Source organism: Macaca fascicularis, chromosome 9 (genome assembly GCF_037993035.2).
Source record: "Macaca fascicularis isolate 582-1 chromosome 9, T2T-MFA8v1.1".
NCBI lineage: Eukaryota > Metazoa > Chordata > Mammalia > Primates > Cercopithecidae > Macaca > Macaca fascicularis.
This window is the reverse complement of record NC_088383.1, coordinates 12,720,340-12,740,724: the sequence shown is the minus strand read 5'-3', so window position 1 is coordinate 12,740,724 and position 20,385 is coordinate 12,720,340. Positions and strand designations below refer to the sequence as shown.

The window sequence follows — 20,385 nt, the reverse complement described above, 5'->3', positions numbered from 1 at the left end:
CTCCCAAGTCGCTGGGATTACAGGTGTGAGCTACCGCGCCTGGCTGATTTTTGTATTTTTAGTAGAGACAGGTTTCGCCATGTTGGTCAGGCTGGTCTCAAACCCCTGACCTCAGGGTGATCCACCCGCCTTGGCCTCCCAAAGTGCTATGATTATAGGCATGAGCCACCGCGCCCGGCCCCCACTATCTAATTTTGAGGCTACTAAAACCTTGACACCAAAACCCAAAGAATATATGAGAAAGAAAAAATGACAAGCCAGTCATTTAAGAATGCAGATGCAAAAAGTCCCAAATAAAATTATTAGTAAACTGGGTCTATAAACCAAATAATGACAAAGAAGAGTTAATCCCAAGATTGTAAGGCTGGCATCACATTAATTTTCCAATGTGATGTACGACATCAACAGGTTAAATGAGAAAAGCCATTCAATTATCTCAACAGATGATGAAAGAAGCATTTGAGAAACTTAAAATTATGCAGAAATGTTTTTAAAACTTCACAAATTAGGAGGAATTTTTTTTTGTTAACTAAGAGTTTTTTTTAATGACAGCAAATGATGATGGGTGTGGTGGCTCACACCTGTAATCCCAGCACTTTGGGAGGCCAAGACAGGAGGATCACCTGAGGACAGGCTTTTGAAACCAGCCTGGCAAACATGGCGAAACCCATCTCTACTAAAAATACAAAAATTAGCCAGGCATGGAGGAGTGCGCCTGTAGTCCCAGCTACTCGGGAGGCTGAGGCAGGAGAATCGCTTGAGACTGGGAGGCAGAGGTTGCAGTGAGCTGAGATTGTGGCCACTGTACTTCAGCCTGGGCAACAGAGCGAGACCTTGTCTCAAAATAAATAAATAAATAAATAAATAAATAAAATGAAAATGAAAATAAAGACAGCAAACACCATACTTAACGGAAAATATTAAAAACCATTTCTGTTTTCACCACTGCTATTCCATATTGTATTTTAAGTCTTTTTTTTTTTTTTTTTCTGAGACACAGTCTCACTCTGTTGCCCAGGCTAGAGTGCAGTGGCGTGATCTCAGCTCACTGCAACCTCTGCCTCCCGGGTTCAAGTGATTCTCCTGCCTCAGTCTCCCGAGTAGGTGGGATTACAGGTGCCCCCCACCACATCTAGCTAATTTTTGTGTTTTTAGTAGAGATGGGGTTTCGCCATGTTGCCCAGGCTGGTCTTGAACTTCTGACCTCATGATCCGCCCACCTTGGCCTCTCAAAGTGTTGGGATTACAGGCGTGAGCCACCACACCCAGCCAAGGAGTTAATATAAAGTAGTAGTAAGTAAAACACAAGGCACTGGTACTAGGATAGACAGAGCAATGAAACAGACTGGAAAGTTTTATTTCTATCCTACAGAAATCGTTAGATATAAATTATAAGTATTTTTTTTAAAATTTGTAATACGACCTAAAGAATTTATTTTTATGTAGTTGAATTTATCAATCTTTTTGTTTATAGCTTGTGTTTTTGCAAATTTAGGCCTTTCCTATTCTAAGAATATAGAATATACCTCTCGAATTTCTACTAGCATTTTTATGGTTTCATTTTTCATATTTAAATATCTGATCTGCCTTGGATTTATGTCAGTGTCACGTGTGGAGTAGAGACCTGTTCCCTGCCCTCAAGCCAAGGTTACCCGACAGCTCCAGTGCCAAGTACTGAAGGATCCATCTCTTACCACTGTTTTGAAATACTAATGTTATTTATACTAAATGTTTATATGATGTTGGTTCTATTTCTGAATTTCCTATTTTGCTCTATTAATCTTTCTATTCATTAGGACTCAAAAAATACAGTTATAAGATGAAAATTTCAATGCATCTGTCTACATAAAAATTAAGGACACCATAGACAATATCAAGAGAAAAGCTGCCAGCTGGTAGAAGATATGTACTGTCTAACACGCATAAGGAACTGATAGCTAGAATGTAAGAAAATCTTCTAAATAAGAAACTCAGAAAAAAATAATGAACAAGGAATATGATTAGACAGTGTACAAAAGAGGAAACCAGATGATTACGAAGTACAAGACAGATGTTCAACCTCACTAGTGAACAAAAAAAGTGCAAAATTTAAGTGAAAACTACAATTCATTTTTTCATACCTACTGAAGTGGCAAAAATTAAGACAATAACAAGTGTCAGCAAGAACATGGGGCAACCTTTGTGAACCTGCTGGGAGTGAATTCACACAACCGTTCTGTAGGGCAACTGGGCAGTACTTAGAGAAACTAAGTGTGTCCTATGAGCCACACATCCCACTGCTCAGCCTTCACTCCAGGGGAGCTCTCTACTAGGAACAAATGGAAACACTTGCCGGGATGGGTATACAGCGTTGCTTGCTGTTGAGAAGAGTTGGTGGCAGTCCAGGTTCTTCACCTACCATGAACTTTCTATAAGTAGAGACGTGGTAAATGCTTACTATGGAATACTGCACATCAGTTAGACCAGCGGGATGAGGCCATGCACAGACGTTCAAAGCATTCAAGGAAAAGCCAGAGTTAGATTCTTAGCACAATTCTATTCATGTACATTTAAACCCCAGCGCTGTGTTTCACCCGCATATCCAGGCTCACACGCCAGTGGTGAGTCTGGGGGGTGAGTGTGGCGGGGGGAAGACCTGATTGTTGCAAAACAGATACCTGCCCGCCTCACTCACCGGAGGGCACCTGCGTGTGTCCTTCAGGCACCTGAGTCTGGCTGCCACCAACACAGAAAAGGAAGGTTTCCTGGAGGCTAAAGAAATGATTTATCAGGTCATTTTAGCACCTTGGAGCCTTTGAAAGACCCAGTATGTCAGGAGATGATACAGGCAGATAAGTTATGATTTAATGAGGGAAGAAAGGACACGGATCACCTAGAAACCCCAGGGCAATTCAGGAGGGAAGCCCAAAGACGGCAAGGGTGTAGTAACAGAAGAGGAAAAACACCGAAGGTAACCTTTTCTACCACCACAGTTCAGCTCAAAACTAACCAGGGAAAGGTTAACCCGATGCACTTTACTGAAGAATATAAGCTGGAACAAATAACATGAAGTTTCCCACATTCTATCATCAGGTTTTGCACCGAGTAAATGTGGGGGAAGGAAATCGTGTCTTGTAAGACTTGGATTCCCTACAGACAGCTTCAACCAAATCACAAGGTAATTACTGTCTCTGGTAGTTCTGAACGTGAATGGAAAAAGCATTCTCCTTAGTCAAGTCACGTAGAACCAATCTTGCTTAGCCAGTCTGTGTTACGTTTTAAAAAGAGAACTGTCCCAACTCATTGCCATTGCAAACACTTCACAAAAACAGGTCCAGGCTGGGTCTGAAGACTCAACCCCATGTGCCTGTATTGCTGCAGTTCTCCTTTATCTGAGGGGGTATGTTCCAAGAGCATCAGTGGATGCTTGAAACTGCAGACAACACCAATCCCAACCCATCTGCCAGCAACTGGAGCTTGTTTGTGTTCACGTCTTCTACCTACAAAGGTAACTAAGCACTTGTCACACAGTGGCCATAACTTGTACAGTATGAAGTGTGACAGCGAAACTAATAAACATTTCTTTTTCCTTCTGCACAACTTCACAGATAGAAGATGATGTGTTTTTGTTTTTGTTTTGAGAAGGAGTCTCGCTCTGTCGCCCAGGCTGGAGCGCAGTGGCCGGATCTCAGCTCACTGCAAGCTCCGCCTCCCGGGTTTACGCCATTCTCCTGCCTCAGCCTCCGGAGTAGCTGGGACTACAGGAGCCTGCCACCTCACCCGGCTAGTTTTTTGTATTTTTTTAGTAGAGACGGGGTTTCACCGTGTTAGCCAGGATGGTCTCGATCTCCTGACCTCGTGATCTGCCCGTCTCGGCCTCCCAAAGTGCTGGGATTACAGGCTTGAGCCACCGCGCCTGGCCAGATGATGTGTTCTTACAGTAGGTCTTAGCGACCTCAGCATTTGATTTTTTTTCTTCTCTAAGTTGAGAACTTTCACCCCTTTCAGTTAAAGGAAGCACTGGGTAGCTTCTCTTCAGCATATACAAATTGCCAGCCAGCATCATGTCTCTTCTGCTTCAGGGCCATTACTCAATAAAAGTGACTTGAACATAAGCACTGTGACATAGAGAGCTGACCTGAGAACTGAGGTGGCTACTAAGTGATGGGCAGGTGGGGACGCCGGGCAAAGGAGGATTCGCATGCAGGAGGCGATGGATCAGAACGACATTTCATCCCACTGCTCACAACGGTACACAATTTAAAACTTATGAAGGAGTTATTTCTGGAATTTTCCATCGAATATTTCTGGACCACGGTTGACTGCAAGTAACTGAAACCATGGAAAGCAAAACCGTGTGTAAGAGAGGACTTTGGTATAGGTTTATAGACTCTCCTACCCTGTCCAGACACCCACCATTAACCAGCACTTTTAAGATACAGTCAAGACAAGCACAGTTGAGGTGGGAAAGAGGTAGAAATGAGCTTCTAAAAGCCGTCCCCCTTCCTGTGTCAGGACATGCAGTAGGGCAGAGGTCAGTGAGCACACTTACACACTACAGCAGGGTCAAAGGGCACATCTACACGCTAGGAAGGGGCTGGCGTGCACACCATGAGTTATGTGAAGATTTGTTCCAAAATAGAGAATAAACATATCTTAGGCAAGAAATTGTCTTTAAAGTTATATCCTGGTCAGGTGCTGTGGCTCACGCCTGTAATCCCAGCACTTTGGGAGGCCGAGGTGGGAGGATTACCTGAGGCCAGGAGTTCGAGACCAGCCTGGCTAACATGGTGAAACCCCATCTCTACCAAAAATACAAAAATTAGCCAGACATGGTGGTATGAGCTTGTAATCCCAACTACTTGGGAAGCTGAGATGGGAGAATCACTTGAACCTGGAAGGTGGAGGCTGCAGTGAGCGGAGATCACACCACTGTACACCAGCCTGGCCAACAGAGCGAGACTCTGTCTCAAAAAAATAAAAAAAATTAGCCGGGCATAGTGGTGGACGCCTATAATCCCAGCTACTCGGGAGACCGAGGCAGGAGAATCACTTGAACCCAGAAGGCAGAGGTTGCAGTGAGCCAAGATCATGCCACTGCACTGCAGCCTTGGCGACAGAGCGAGACTCCATCTCTAAATAAATAAATAAATAAATAAATAAATAAAGTCACATCCCTAAAAATCCCTATATGGTGACTTAACAGCCAAGCCCTTTTCAAAAAGCTGTTTTCCTTGACCTTCAAGAGCACCATGAATGAGAGTGTGTCACAGTGGGAAGTCTTTCTGAATCACCCTGCTCATTACCATGAGTGGGCTTCTTCATACGGGTAAGTGGTGGGTGAAAATAAAGATCGTAAACACAAAACAGCCATTGTTGGCCCTAATGCTAGTGGCTCTTGACAACACTCATCCATGTGAACAGGCATCAGTGTCTTTTATGTGACAGGCACTTTGCTTTGATTTTACTCAAACGAAGAAGAGAGTCCTGCTTTTTCATCGTTTCTATCTGGTTCTGTGTTACTTCCGATTTTTATGTAACTGTGTATTAACAAAAATGAGTTTTATAATAAGAAACGTACTAGAAGAGGAAGCAATGAATGATGTCAAGACTCTTCTATAGTTTTTTAAACTCAATTCATAAATTAAAGGAAACGGAGTCCATACATTCTATTTTCTATTATTCCACTTAAGTAGGGCTTTAAAAAACAAACTCTTAGACTAAATTAACCATTTCCTTTTCACTCTGAAAATAATGTATAGACTACTTTCGTAAAAATAGGATTTTACCTCAGTTATCGTGACATACCCAAGAGCTCTGAGCACAGGCCTGGTTCTTTCTCTACGTTCACACACCAAACCCAATGTCCACGTCATCCCTGTCCCTGCCGCACCAAAGCTGCACATTCAAACACAAGTGCACAGAGCCGACCTCAGGCAGAGGTAAGAGGAAAAGGGGCTCCTACAGCGTTTTCTTCCTCCAAGGTCAAAAGAAACCAACACTCATATCACACCCACCTGTAAACTGCCAGATATTTCAATAACTAACATTTCTTTTCTTTTCTTTTTTTTTTTTTTAAAGACAGATTCTCATTCTCTTGCCCAGGCTGGAGTGCAGTGGCACGATCTTAGCTCACTGCAACTTCTGCCTCCCAGGTTCAAACGATTCTCCTGCCTCAGCCTCCCAAGTAGCTGAGACTACAGGCGCCCACCACCATGCCAGCTAATTTTTGTATTTTTAGTAGAGACAGGGTTTCACCATGTTGGCCAGGCTGGTCTCGAACTCCTGACCTCAGGTGATCCTCCCACCTCGGCCTCACAAAGTGCTGGGATTGATTACAGGGGTAAGCCACTGCGCCCCGCCTCAATAACTAACATTTCTAAAATCCCAGTTTACTCTTGATACCACAGGCCAGGCAAGGAGGCCGAGTGTTATTTATATATTTTTTTGAGAAGAAATCTTGCTCTGTCACCCAGACTGGAGTGCAACGGTGCGATCTCGGCTCACTGCAACCTCCACCACCCGGGTTCAAGTGATTCTCCTGCCTCAGCTTCCTGAGTAGCTGGGATTACAGGCACCCGCCACCACGCCCAGCTAATTTTGGTATTTTTAGTAGAGACAGGGTTTCACCAGGTTGGCCAGGCTGGTCTCGAACTCCTGACCTCAGGTGATCCACCAGCCTCAGCCTCCCAAAGTGCTGAGATTACAGGCGTGAGCCACCGCGCCCTGCCAGGTGGCCGGAGTTTTCATTTTCCTAATCTGTACTGCCAAGGAGCCGATCTGTAAGAAGGTGACGCTTTAAAAAGTATCTCTCTAGAATCTGGCCTAGCCTTGTCTCTTCCACCTGCCTTTCCACAATTTGAACCAGGTCTCCTACGAAAGTGCTACTCACAGCTGGGCGCGGTGGCTGACGCCTGTGATCCCAGCTCTTTGGGAGGCCGAGGTGGGTGGGTCACAAGGTCAAGAGATCGAAATCATTCTGGCTAACATGGTAAAATCCCGTCTCTACTAAAAATACAAAAATTAGCTGGGCGTGGTGGCGGGTGCCTGTAATCCCAGCTACTTGGGAGCCTGAGGCAGGAGAATCACTTGAACCCGAGAAGCAGAGGTTGCAGTGGGCTGAGATCACACCACTGCACTCCAGCCTGGGAGATGGAGCGAGACTCTGTCTCAAAAAAAAAAAACAAAAAAAACAAAGAGCTACTCGCTTGGGAACCCCTTCCCACTTTCTCCCTGCTGCCCTCCTCCCAGGCTTCAAAGCTCAGCTCAACTCTACCGAACCCGGTCAAGCCTTCGTGACTCCCTCATCACTGGCCTCCCCGCTGGCCTCCCGCGCCTGCTGTTGATACCCACCGCTGGCTCACTCTATGTGCTATTTTTCCCATTTGGATACAATTGATCCCATAAGGTTTCTGTATATAATTCTTATTTTCCTCCATTAGATGATACACTCCTTGTAGGCAAAGCTCTTTTTTTTTTTTTTTTTTTTTTTTTTTTTTTGAGATGGAGTCTCACTCTTGTCACCCAGGCTGGAGTGCAATGGTGCGATCTCGGCTCACCGCAACCTCCGCCTCCCGGGTTCAAGCAATTCTCCTGCCTCAGCCTCCAGAGTAATGGGATTATAGACGCCAGCCACCACACCCGGCTAATTTTTGTATTTTGAGTAGAGATGGGGTTTCACCACGTTGGCCAGGCTGGTCTCGAATTCCTGATCTTGGCCTCCCAAAGTGATGGGATTACAGGCGTAAGCCACCGCACCCAGCCAGCAAAGCTTTTTAATTAAAAAAATTTTTTTTGGTGATGGGGTCTCGCTATGTCACCCGGGCTGGCCTGGACCACCTGGACTGAAAACAATCCTCCTGCCTCAGCCTCCTGAGCTGGGACTACAGATGTGAGCCAAAAAAAAAAAAAAAGAAAAGCCACAACATTTTGTATAATGTTGTCACACAAAATATAGACTTAATCACTATTTATTACTTAACCAAAACTCATATTTAAAAAATCTAAAACCAGCCAGGCACTTTGGGAGGCTGAGGTGGGCGGATCACTTGAGGTCAGGAGTTTGAGACCAGCCTGGCCAACATGGTGAAACCCTGTCTCTACCAAAAAATACAAAAATTAGCCGGGCATGGTGGCGGGTGCCTGTAATCCCAGCTACTCAGGAGGCTGAGGCAGGAGAATGGCATGAACCTGGGAGGTGGAAGATGCCCTAAGCAAAGACCTAGCCACTGCACTCCAGCCTGGGTGACAGAGTGACACCCTGTCTCAAAAACAAAACAAAACTCTAAAACCATCTTATTAAAAAAAAAGATAAGAGTACCCTAAAAACAGACCTTGGATCTAAAAGAAAAGCTTAAATACTTGAGTAGTTTCAAACATGTTAACATCGGTGTGGTTATCATCCTTCCCTTTTCACCATAATTATAGATCAAATCCTTCCAATTTAAGAGAAATTAATCTCATCCAATCTGTACATTTACATGGGGAAATGGGGCAGATGAGGGGAGTGACTTTAAACACAGCAGTAGAAAGGATGCTTAACCCAGCTTCATAAATAACAATGTATTAAAAAGCTGACATCAATACACATTACACACGCTAACCCAGCAACACCTCCCAATATTAACAGGTAATCCATGTCAATATGAATGTGTATGCATCTACAAATGTAATCCATGACCAAAATTAATCTTAAAAATGGGCCTCCACAGAAATACAGAGGCCGCAGTAAAATAAATATGAAGCACATGAAGAAGCAACTACTCTTTAGTCTGCGCTATTTCTCAATTTCAAGAAAAAAACCTTGGAAAGAAAAGAATGCTTCCAAAAATTCTCCCTAAGTAAACTAGGACTGTATCCCAGCACTGAAGATCAAAGCAAGACCCAGGTGGAAGCTGGCTGCTGGGAGCGTAGGCAGTTTTGTTTTGGAGTTTGAAAACGTCGACGCGGTCACAGTTTAGCACCCTTTTCATATGACTCTGCTTTTCCTCCGAATTGGGATTTCCCTTACTTCTGAAATGCCTTACGTAAGAACTTAGAACCTTAAACACAGATTTTAAAAGGCTAGTAAGTCTACTTCCTGGAAGAATAATCATGCTTTCACTTAGTGTTTTTTTTTTTTAAAGTTCTTTCTGAACAATGTACAGAAACAAGGTTGATTTCAAACTGTCTCTGTTGTGAATAGTCTCAGCTGTGTTCATAGGAGCAGTGATTTACTCGCAGCCACACATCACATGGAAGTAATTGATTCGCCCACACTTAAAGCAAACAAGTTCACCAGGTCGCCTTACCTAGAGAGGCTGGGTTAACAGGCCCTGAGGGAAGAAGTTTCCTACCGCCAGTTCACCATCACTGAAAAAGATACCAAAACCAGAGTCTCCTCAAGTAAAATCTCACCTGAACACAATCTTGACCAGATGTCTGATTGGGTCCTAGTAACAAAAAGGAATGACCCAGAACGCAGGAGAGGGGAGGTCAACCAGAGCAAAGTCTAGCTGGGGGAACAGTTCTAGCTGACGCAATGTTTGCAAACTGCTATCAATCTCCAAGGTTTTGGAAAATAATGAAAATTGAAAAAAGAAATGTTTGTGAAGAGAGACACTGCACATTTTTACTCAGTACATTTTTGAAAAATGGACAGTTGGTATGTCTATTACGTTTCTGGATTCCTGAGAAAATTATTTATGGATAGAAGAAAATTCCAGTTGAAGTTATTCTTCTTTTGTGACACAAGCTTGTGTGCTTTGTCTTTATTTGCTTAGCAAATATTACCGAGCACCCAACATGTGCTTCACTAATGAGATAAATGTAGTACTTCTTGCTAGGAAGGAATTGTTACACCTTATTGTTTTGCAGGGTTCTATAGTGCTCTCCCAACACCCCCACCCCAAGAGGCTCAAAATTCTTGGCTGAATTTTTCATCCATGCTCCCAGTGAAAAGAAAGCTGGCTTAGAGCATGTTCATTTAGCACTGGTATTTGTAACACCTGGTTAGACTGGCAGCCGTGGTCTGATTTACATATCTTATCTCAAGTTGAACAGATTTAAATCCACAACAGGGTGGAACAAGCTCAAAGACCTCCTGCTGGGAATCCAACGCATGAAACTTTTAACCTCATCTGCCAAAGTCCCTTTGCGAGCCGGAGGATGGATGATGTCAGTAAGGTAAGGCGAGTAACAACCTCCTCCCTGCGAAGGAGCTAGAGGCTGCTTCTCCCGCTCTTCCTACACCTCCGGGGAACCTGCTCGCAAATTCCTCAAGTCAGTCCAAGTCTGTCGGCACAAAGGCATTTCCCAGTTTTAACAGGCCGGGGAGAAACAAGGGGTTTTTAGCGCATTTTTAAGCAATGGGGACCACCAAATGTTTGTTGAAAAACCTGGAAGACTCCAACTGACAGTTTCCATGTTACTATTTTCAGAAGTCCAAGGAATGCCTATGAACCTCTCTCAGAGAAATCAGGGCGCCTTTAAGTAGCTCAAGGGTAGCGTCTGCTATGGAAAACAGATGGAGATGTCTCAGGGACTAAATAGTAGAGTCAAATAGTAGAGTCTGCTACAGAAAACAAATGGAGATTTCTCAGGGACTAAACCTAGAACTACCACTGGACCCAGCAATCTCACTGCTGGTTATCTACCTACAGGGAGAGAAATGATTACATCAAAAGACACCTGCACTTGCACCTTTACCGTGGCGCTGTTCGCACTTGCACCTTTACCGCGGCGCTGTTCACAGTAACCATCACGGAATCAATCTAGCAGTCCATCGAGAGACGACAGGATAAAGAAAATGTGATACATAAACACCATGGACGACTACTCAGCCATAAAAATGAATGCAATCATGTCTTTTGCAGCAACATGGATGGAACTGAAGGCATTATCCTAAGTGAAAGTCTAACTCTGAAAGTCAAACGCTGCATGTTCTCACAAGTGGGAACTAAATGATGGGTCCACATAAATCCACAGAGTGAAATAGTGGACACGGGAGCCTCCAAAAGGTGGGAAGGTCCATGGAGGGGGATAGGAGGGCTGAAAAACTGCCTATTGCGGCTGGCACAGTGGCTCACATCTGTAATCCCAGCACTTTGGGAGGCTGAGGTAGGGGGATCACTTGAGCTCAGGAGTTCGAGGCCAACATGGCAAAACCCTGTTTCTACTAAAATGCAAAAATTAGCCAGGCATGGAGGCACATGCCTGTAGTCCCAGATACTCCAGAGGCTGAGGTGGGAGAACTGCTTGAGCCCAGGAGGTGAAGGCTGCAGTGAGCCAAGATCACGCCACTGCACTCCAGCCGGGTGACAGAGCGAGACTCGGTTAAAAAGAAAAAAAAAAAAAATCAGGAGTCAAGAAAAATAAAGAAAATTAACAGAACAGACTCACCTCATGTACATTTTGGTGCCATCTCATTCTTAAAGTGATATTGCTGGCATTAGCAGGAGCTCATGCAACAAATTCATTGGTTACCTAGTGTAGATGGAGGGCAATTTGTGGCATATGAAGAAACTGAGGTACAGCACCTCTAAGTCAGTTTGGCAAGTCTGACAGAGCTGGTTCTAGTTTTCTACTCTAGCACAATACTTTATTTATTTATTTATTTTTGAGACAGAGTCTTGGTCTGTCTTCTAGGCTAGAGTGCAGTGGCACCATCTCAGCTCACTGCAGCCTCAACCTCCTGGGCTCAAGCAATTCTCCTGCCTCAGCCTCCTGCATAGCTGGGTCTACAGGTACACACTACCACACCTGGCTAATTCTTACATTTTTTGTAGATGGGGGTCTCCCTATATCGCCCAGGCTGGTCTCAAACTCCTGGGTTCAAGCAGTCCTCCCACCTTGGCCTCCCAAAGTGTTGGGATTACAGGCATGATCTAGCATGCCCGGGTATGTAATACTTTTAAAAAACTTTTTTTTTGCACCTAAAATTCAATTCAACAATTGACATGCCTGGTGTCTTCCCCTTGTTCATACCATCTTATATCTTCCTATTTCTATGCTGCCTTCCTCAGTCCTAACATCCTGTTCAACTTCAAGTTAATCCCTCCATGTGTAAATGTCTCCTCCACGGGAGAGCAGAGAAACAAGATCTACCACTGCAACCTACTCAGAAACCTTCGCTGGCCCATGCCCCCAAATGGAAGGCTAATCCCTTTTAGCGTAATAACTGACTCCTCAATTCTACCGTGTTGGCCTAAATTTTCCCCTATGCTGCCCTTGTCGGCCCAGCTCAAATGCTACGTTCTCCAGCTGGTGGTTCTGACACCCCTGACAGACTCTCTCTGAGCTCTGCTCCCAAAACACCTGTGGGTCTCTGTTATCAATTCATATTAGACAGTGAATGTCTCCTTTCCCCAAGCAAAGCTTCATGGGAGCAGGGTCCACGCTGCCTTAGTCACCTCTGTATTCCCAGCGTGTTAGGAACTCAAATCTTCACTACAACTCTTAACATTCTCTGCATGTTTGTTCGTTTATTTTGGAGACAGAGTCTCGCTGTGTTGTCCAGGCTGGAGTGCAGTGGTGCGCTCTCAGCTCACTGCAACCTCCGCCTCCCGAGTTCAAGTGATTCTCCTGCTTTAGCCTCCCAGGTAGCTGGAATTACAGGCACGCACCACCGCGCCCAGCTAATCTTTTGTATTTTTAGTAGAGATGGGGTTTCACCACGTTGACCAGGGTGGTCTAGAACTCCTGACCTCAGGTGATCCACTCGCCTTGGCCTCCCAAACTGATGGGATTACAGGTGTGAGCCACTGTGCCTGGCCAAAATGCTCTGAATATTTATAGAAAATGCCAAATGCACCATTTTTAGAGGCAGCATTAGACTCAACTCAACTGTTTATAGTCTAGTACAAAAGAGTATAGACATATTCTTTTTTCCGCACAGAGAGTTCCTTTAAGTAATATGTGCAAACTAAATGGTTTGAAATACGCTCAGAATCAGGTTTGTAAAGGAAAGCTATGGTGAATCTCCAGTTTCAAGGTCTGAGAAGGGCCTGAGAAGTCATTCAGTCTTACCCCAAATTTTACAGACCAGGAGACCGAGTTTCAGAAGGGTGAAGGGTGAACCTTGAGGCCACACAGCTATCGGGGGCTGAAACCTGATGCAGATTCCCTAAATTCCAGTGTAGCACTGTTCTTTTCCCCTATATGCCCATTAACCTAATTTAAAAAAATAAAATGTAATCTGTGTACATCACAAAAAGACATATCTCAAAAAGAGAAGGTGGCTCATGCCTGTAATCCCAGCATTTTAGGGGGCTAAGGTTGGGGGACTGCTTGAACCCAGGAGTTCAAGACCATCCTGTGCAATACAGCAAGACCTATCTCTATCAAAAATACAAAAATCAGCCAGGCAATGGTGGCATGCACCTGTAGTCCCAGCTACTCTGGACGCTGAGGTGGGAGGATCATCTGAGCCTGGGAGGTTGAGGCTGCAGTGAGCTTGATTGTGCCACTGCACTCCAGTCTGGGTGACAGAGTGAGACCATGTCAAAAAAAAAAAAAAAAAAAGAGGACTTCCATGTTTGTATGCACAATGACCAGCCCAACAGCTTGGCACATTGTACAGGATCAATCTATAAATACTGTACTGCCAGACGAACTGATCAATACCCCAGGCTTGGGGGCAAGAACTACCACAGGCAGAAGATTAAAAATGTCAAAGCACAAGTCAGACAACTGGCTTCCCAGGAGAAGGAGAAGCAGCCTGAAAGACAAAGCAGGAAAAAACCCACAACAGAATGAAGCATTGGGAAGGAACCTAAATATACAAACCAAGCCCTATACAAATAACTGCACTTACGCACATGCAAAATTTCACGATACAAAAAATAACACAAAAAGAGAACCAAGTTCTCGCCAGACATTTCTCTAAAGGTGTCGCCAACAAGCACCTGAAGAGATGTCCAGCATTGAAGTCGTGCGGGAAATGCACCAAAACCACCATGAGATACTACTTCGTACCCACTAGGAGGACCGAGATTTTTTTCTTTTTTTTGTAAAGGAAGGCCAAGTGTGGTCACTCATGCCTGTAATACCAGCACTTTGGAAGGCAGACGTGGGCAGATCGCTTGAGCCCAGGAGTTTGAGACTAGCCTGGGTAACATGGCAAAACCCAGTCTCTACAAAAAACACAAAAACACAGCTGGACGTGGTGGCACGTGCTTGTAGTCCTAGCTACCTTGGAGGCTGAGGTGGGAGGATCACTTGAGCTTGGAAGGTCGAGGCTGCAGTGAGCTGAGATCATGCCATTGCACTCCAGCCTGGGCAAGAGAGTGAAATCCTGTCTCAGGAAAAAAAAAAAAAAAAAAAAGGCCGGGCGTGGTGGCTCATGCCTATAATCCCAGCACTTTGGGAGGCCGATGCAGGTGGATCACGAGGTCAGGAGATCAAAACCATCCTGGTTAACACGGTGAAACCCTGTCTCTAACTAAAAATACAAAATATTAGCCAGGCGTGGTGGCCGGTGCCTGTGGTCCCAGCTACTGGGGAGGCTGAAGCGGGAGAATGGCATGAACCTGGGAGGTGGAGCTTGCAGTGAGCCGAGATCGCACCACTGCACTCCAGCCTGGGCGACAGAGTGAGACTCCGTCTCAAAAAAAATAAATAAATAAAATAAATAAATAAATAAATAAAATAAATAAATAAAAAGGCGGGGGGAAATAACAAGTGGTTGACAAGGATGTCGAGAAACTGGAACCTTCACACATTGCTAGTGGGAACACAAAATGGCACAGCTGCTATCGAAGACAGTTGGCAGCTCCTCAGCAAGTTAATCACAGAATTACCATATGACCTGGGGAATTCTACTTTCAGATATAGACCCAAAAGAACTGACAACAGGTGTTCACACAAAAACTTGTACACAACGGTTCATAGCAGTACTATTCACAATAGCCAAAAGGTGGAAACAACGCAAAGTCATTCATCTGATGAATGGGCGAATAGAATGCGATCTGTCCACACAATGGAACATTATTCAGCCATCAAAAGGAGGGAAGCAACGACGCACGCTGCGACATGGACGGACCTTGAAAACATTGTGCTAAGTCAAAGACACCAGACACAAGAGGCCACAGATTCTAAGATTCCACGTGTATAAACATCCAGAAGGGGCAAGTCTACCAAGACAGAAGGAGATCAGTGGTTGCCAGGGGTTGGGAGAGGGGAACGGGAATCGTCTGCTTAATGGGTTTCCTTTTGGAGTGATGAAAAAGTTCTGGAACTCGACAGTGGTGATGATTGCCTAACATTGGGAATGGAATGTACTTAATGCCACTGATTTGTGCCCTTTAAAGTGGTAAATTTTATGTTCTATGTATTTGACTATAATAAAAAAGATAAACAGCATCAAGTCTTCACGGTGCTCGAGTCTCTGGCAGTACCCAGTCTGAAGACACGTTCACGAAGAGCTCTCCCATCCCTGTCCGGCAAGGCAGAATGCTCTCCCCATATGATCCTTTCCTGCCCATCCTGAATGCACAGATTACAAACCCAGCACCAACTTTCTTAAAATACTCTTAGTTTTCAAGATGAATGCTGCCAGTCTAGAAAGGGGACAAGGGCATTATGGACAGGGGCAGCTTCCCTGTGGGTTCCGCAGACAGAGGCTGTTGTTGCCACTGGCTGGACATAACCCGTGCAGAGGGCAGCGCCTCCGTGAACACAGGCTTTCCTATGGTGGCCAGGAGACCCCTCAGAGTGGAGCGGGGATGGCTGCAGTCTATCAGGGGCAGAGTTACCAGGCCCTCTTCTCAGAGCACACAGGCAGCTAGGAAGCCACCAAGTGCAAAGAAAGGTGACACGCGGCGATGGCCTTCACCGTCAAAGGAAAGAGCTCGGGTTCTGGGATGCTCCTAGGATTCCCCTGGCACCTCCCGAATGGCCTCTGTGCCACTGGCAGCTGTCCCACAACACTGCAGATAAGATGCACTTGAACTTCTAGTTCTAGAGGCTCCCCTGTTCTCAGCTCTGCTCTACCCAGGCCCTTCCTCTCTCCCCCTTCAGGTTTCCAGGCTCCACTCCTGGAGTTATCTGAGATGATCTTCCAAATCAACACACAGTGCCAACTCTGGGCGCCTCGGGTGTCTGAGAACTTTGGAACCAAGGCCAGGTATCTCTTCAGCTGCTGATGAAGGCTTGCTTGATCTGGTTTTAATCAGTTTGGGCCATGTGGCTGTTATCTAGAAAAGACTGTATGCTGGATGTCCAGTCACGGCTCTGCGCGCTGTAAGTGGTCAGTCTACAAATATTCCTGAATGAATTAACGAGCAAATCCCACCCCCCCGCGACCCCTCCGTAACCAGAGATTCAAACACGCTCAAACTTTCCTAAAAGCATCGCTCCTCTTCCCAGCTTTCGCTCCACTATCACTCTAATTTTGGATTTCTGATTTCTAGTAATGGAGAAAATATGTTACTTTTAAATCGTCAGCATCTAAAATTTTCAAAGAAAGCTCATCTGAAGTGCTGTTACCAAGGGATATAATCCAATCGCATTAAAATGGCTATTACTAGTCTGGACAAGAAAACACACAAGATTCCATACATACGCTGTCAACTTTGGCAAGAAAGATTTTAGACAACTTCCATCCTTCCCACCCAATCCCAAGTCAATAGGGCATTTGTTTGTATTTCCACATTGGCTTCACGAACGAAAATACCTCCTCCACCTAGAAAAACAACCAGTAAAATTCAGACACAGAACTTGGAGGGCAATCGTTTTAGTGCATGCTGGGACACTTTTATGTAGTGTTTTTTAAAAATAACGTAGAAAAGTATTTTTAATAAAGTTTTCTCCTATGAGCATTTCCCTCAAGTTTCCACGTATGCCTGGTTTGGTCTTTCGATACCTTTCAGAAATACAGATTTTTAAAAAATGATCTCCGTTAAAATTGGAGCCAGAAAGAACCTTCTTCCTACAGATCTGAACGTTTTACTCTGTTTAGGGTGGAAAAAGACACACACAGTCATTTTCCTTCACTCACTTTTAACTTCTCTGCTCTGCACGCACGAGGTTCTGGTAAAGAGTTAAAAGTTTTCTGAGGTTAGTTCCTGCGGTTAAGGGAAAAAAAAAAAAAATACACCAAACAACTAGATGCTTAAATTTAGACTCCGTAAAACAATACTGGGAAACTTTCAAAGCCTTGGAGAAATACTGGAGTTTATTTTATTGCCTTTTGTTCAATTTCATCACACGGGTCACATTTTCTCCTCTATTTTAGTCCCTCCCGCCGGCTGGGTTGGGCAGACCCTGCACATTCCCGCGTGATTCCAGGACCTGGGGGCCCGGGTGGAACAGGTGGCTCCGCCCGCCGCGTCGGACCCGCACCCTCTCCGCGAGGCCGCATGGGGGTCCCACAGCGCAAGGGAGAGCGGTCCCGGGCTGGGGGACAGGCGTCGGGGACAGCGGGGACGCTCTGCGCCCAAGGCTGGGAAACCCGCCTCCACCCCTGCGCCCCCAGGACAGCCCCAGACTCGGAACCCAGCGCGCTCCCCGCCGCGCCCCGACTCAGAGGTCCCCGAGGAGGCAGCGACGCCCCGGGGTCAGGGTTCGGGCACCGGGTGGCCTCTGCGGCAGCGCCGGGCTCCCCCAGTCGGAGCGAGAAGCGCGCAAGGCAGGGTCCGGCGCCCCCTCTCTGCCCGACCCGCCGGCGTCCCAGCCAGACCCCAGTGCCGCCACCGCCGCCAGGACGCCCTCCCGCCGCTCCAGCCGTGCCCGGAGTCCTAGGGCCGCACTCACCTCGCGGGAGAGCCCTACTCCGGGACTCAGGTGTCCACGCCGCCAGCGACCCTGAGCCCTGACGCCGGAGCCCTCACGCCGCCGCCCGTCCGGCGCAGATTGTCCCGGGCCGCCCCGCCGCGCGCTCTCCCCCGTGCGCGCCCACCCGTGCGCGCTCCACCGCGCACCGCGCGCTCGCGCCGCCGGGACTCGCGATCCTCAGGCACGCACTGCGCGCGCCCGCGGCGCTTAAAGGGCCAGGCCCCGCCGCGCTGCAGGACCCCGCGGCCGCCTCCCGGGTGCCCTCGGTCAAGGTGTGAAGTTCGAGTTGGGGGACATCACCGTGAAAATCCCCAACCCCATCGCCGAGCGACCCATGCAGAGAAAAGCAGTGGGGATGTGTGTCTGAAACTTACAAGAGATGGGACATTAATTTAATCTAATTTTTCTTGAGACAGGGTCTTGCTGTGTTGCCCAGGCTGGAGTGCACGTTGTGTGATCTTGGCTCACTGCAACCTCCACCTCCCAAGCTCAAGTGATCCTCCCAGCTCAGCCTCCCAAGTAGCTGGTACCACAGGTGCACGCCACCACACCCAGCTAATTTAAAATTTTTTGGAGAGATGGGTGGGGGTCTCATTATATTGCCCAGGCTGGTCTCGAACTCCTGGGCTCAAGCGATCCTCTCACTTCAGCCTCCCAAAGTGCTGGGATTACAGGCCTGAGCCACTGCACTTGGCCTTTAATTTTTTCTTTTCTTTTTTATTATCATCAGCTTGGAGAGGCTATTTTATACTTAATAATGCTGATGCAATTTATTGCATACCTGTACCCTCAGACACAGCATTTAATGTGCATACACCAAATACATTATTTCATCTAATCCTTAAAATGTTTTTCTGGTTTCTTAACCCCATTTTACAGAGCAGGAAAGCTGAGGTTCAGACAGCTGAAGAAACTCATGGGAGAATTTTTGACCCCATGGCTCATTGCATTTTCTTCTTCAGGCTATCACCGTGGAAATATCTCCCAAGGTTAATAGCTGGTTGCGGAAGGCTTTTGTAAGTTGGTGGAGGTTAATGTTACTGGGTTTAATTCGGTAGGCAGGGAGAAAGCAAGGATTATGGGGTTGTATTAATTGTAGGGTTTGTTACATACTCAAATGGCAAATGTTATAACAATCTAGATTCCCAAAATGTTTGTGTTTACTCCCATTTTACAGAAAACTAAGAAGGAAGTGGTTGCACAGAATGACTGAGTCACTGGCCCCACTCAGGGTTGAGCCCCAATGCCTTAGTCCTGAGGTCATTTCTTTGCCCTCCCCAGAAAGAGATACCTGATTAAAGGGAAGAAAACTTTTCCTCTAATAACACATTGGCCTCACCTAACTCCCTGCATCTTTAATTAATGTTTACAAAGCACTTTAATCTACCCAACATGCTACTTAATTGGGTCAGTATTATTATCCTCTCTTTCTGAACAAAATCTAGGAGATAATCAACTCTGACAGTCCTTAATCCTCAGTGAATAATAAACCTAAGCTTTCTGGTTATGTTCTTCTATTTTCCCTCTCACATTTTTGTCTCATGTTGTGTTAAATATGAACGCATTTGTCATGAAGTGACATAATAAATGGTAATATTAAACACCTGCCTATAGGTGACAGGTAATATGGCAGCTGCTGTCTTTAAGGAATTTATTTTATTTTATTTTTTGAGACAGGGCCTTGTTCTGTTGCCCAGACTAGAGTGCAGTGGCGAGATTGTAGCTTACTGCAGCCTCCAACTCCTGGGCTCAAGTGATTCTCCTGCCTCGGCCTCCCAAGCTGGGACTACAGGCACGAACCATTATGCCTGGCTGATTTTTTATTTTTCTTTTTGTAGAGATAGGGTCTCACTCCCACAGTAGTCTCAAACTTCTAGGCTCAAGCGATCCTCTCCCCTGGGCCACTCAAACTGCTGGGATTAAAAGCATGAGCCACCACACCTCGCCCTTTAAGGAAATCAGATCAAGAGAAAAAAAAATTTTTTTCCCTTGGTTTTGGTAAATGATAAATAATTTTGATAAACATTGATAAATGCTTCCTAGAATTATTTTTCTTTTTATTATTCTTTTTGCTTGGTTAAACTTTTATGGTGCCTTTTTTCACAGGTGAAAAAGAAATGAGAAGGATGAGATTGAAGGATGATGGGGTTAGAAAGGAAGAAGGGGAAAAGAAAAAGGCAGAAAAATAGCAGAAAATGAACAAGGAAGAAAATGAGACTGAGAAGGCTTCAACCAACAGGCAGTTAGGGACGTAAGGCCAGCCCCTGCTAGCATGTCCTAAATCTTTATCAGAATCATGATCAGGTGGCCCTCGGGTGGCCTGGCACAGACCTGGCCAGAAAGTTAGCTCAGGGTGGCCTACTGCCCTGATGCTCCCTGGCCTAGGCACCTTTGTGACAACTGAACACACAAAGGGACTAAAAAGTGAGAAAGGACAGTGAAGCCAGGTCAGAGGAAAAGAAATAGTTTACAGGGGAAATGTAAAGATGGTTATTTGGCCGGGCACGGTGGCTCATGCCTGTAATCCCATCACTTTGGAGAGGCCAAGGTAAGTGGATCGCCCGAGGTCAGGAGTTTGAGACCAGCCTGGCTAACACAGCGAAATCCCATCTCTATCAAAAATGCAAAAATTAACTGGGCATGGTGGCACATGCC

The 20,385-nt window shown here is 45.8% G+C and overlaps 1 protein-coding gene across 5 annotated transcripts in view; it reads right to left on the bottom strand.

Annotated features, from left to right (window-relative positions):
• PROSER2 (proline and serine rich 2) overlaps positions 1–17,825 on the bottom strand; it is a 48,997-nt gene extending 31,172 nt beyond the window's left edge. For all 5 annotated transcript variants that reach the window (XM_074001015.1, XM_015455544.3, XM_015455545.3 and 2 more), the window contains exon 1: positions 17,710–17,825. The gene's annotated coding sequence lies outside the window, so the exon portion shown is untranslated. The remainder of the gene's footprint in view (positions 1–17,709) is intronic.
• Positions 17,826–20,385: the final 2,560 nt, after the last annotated feature.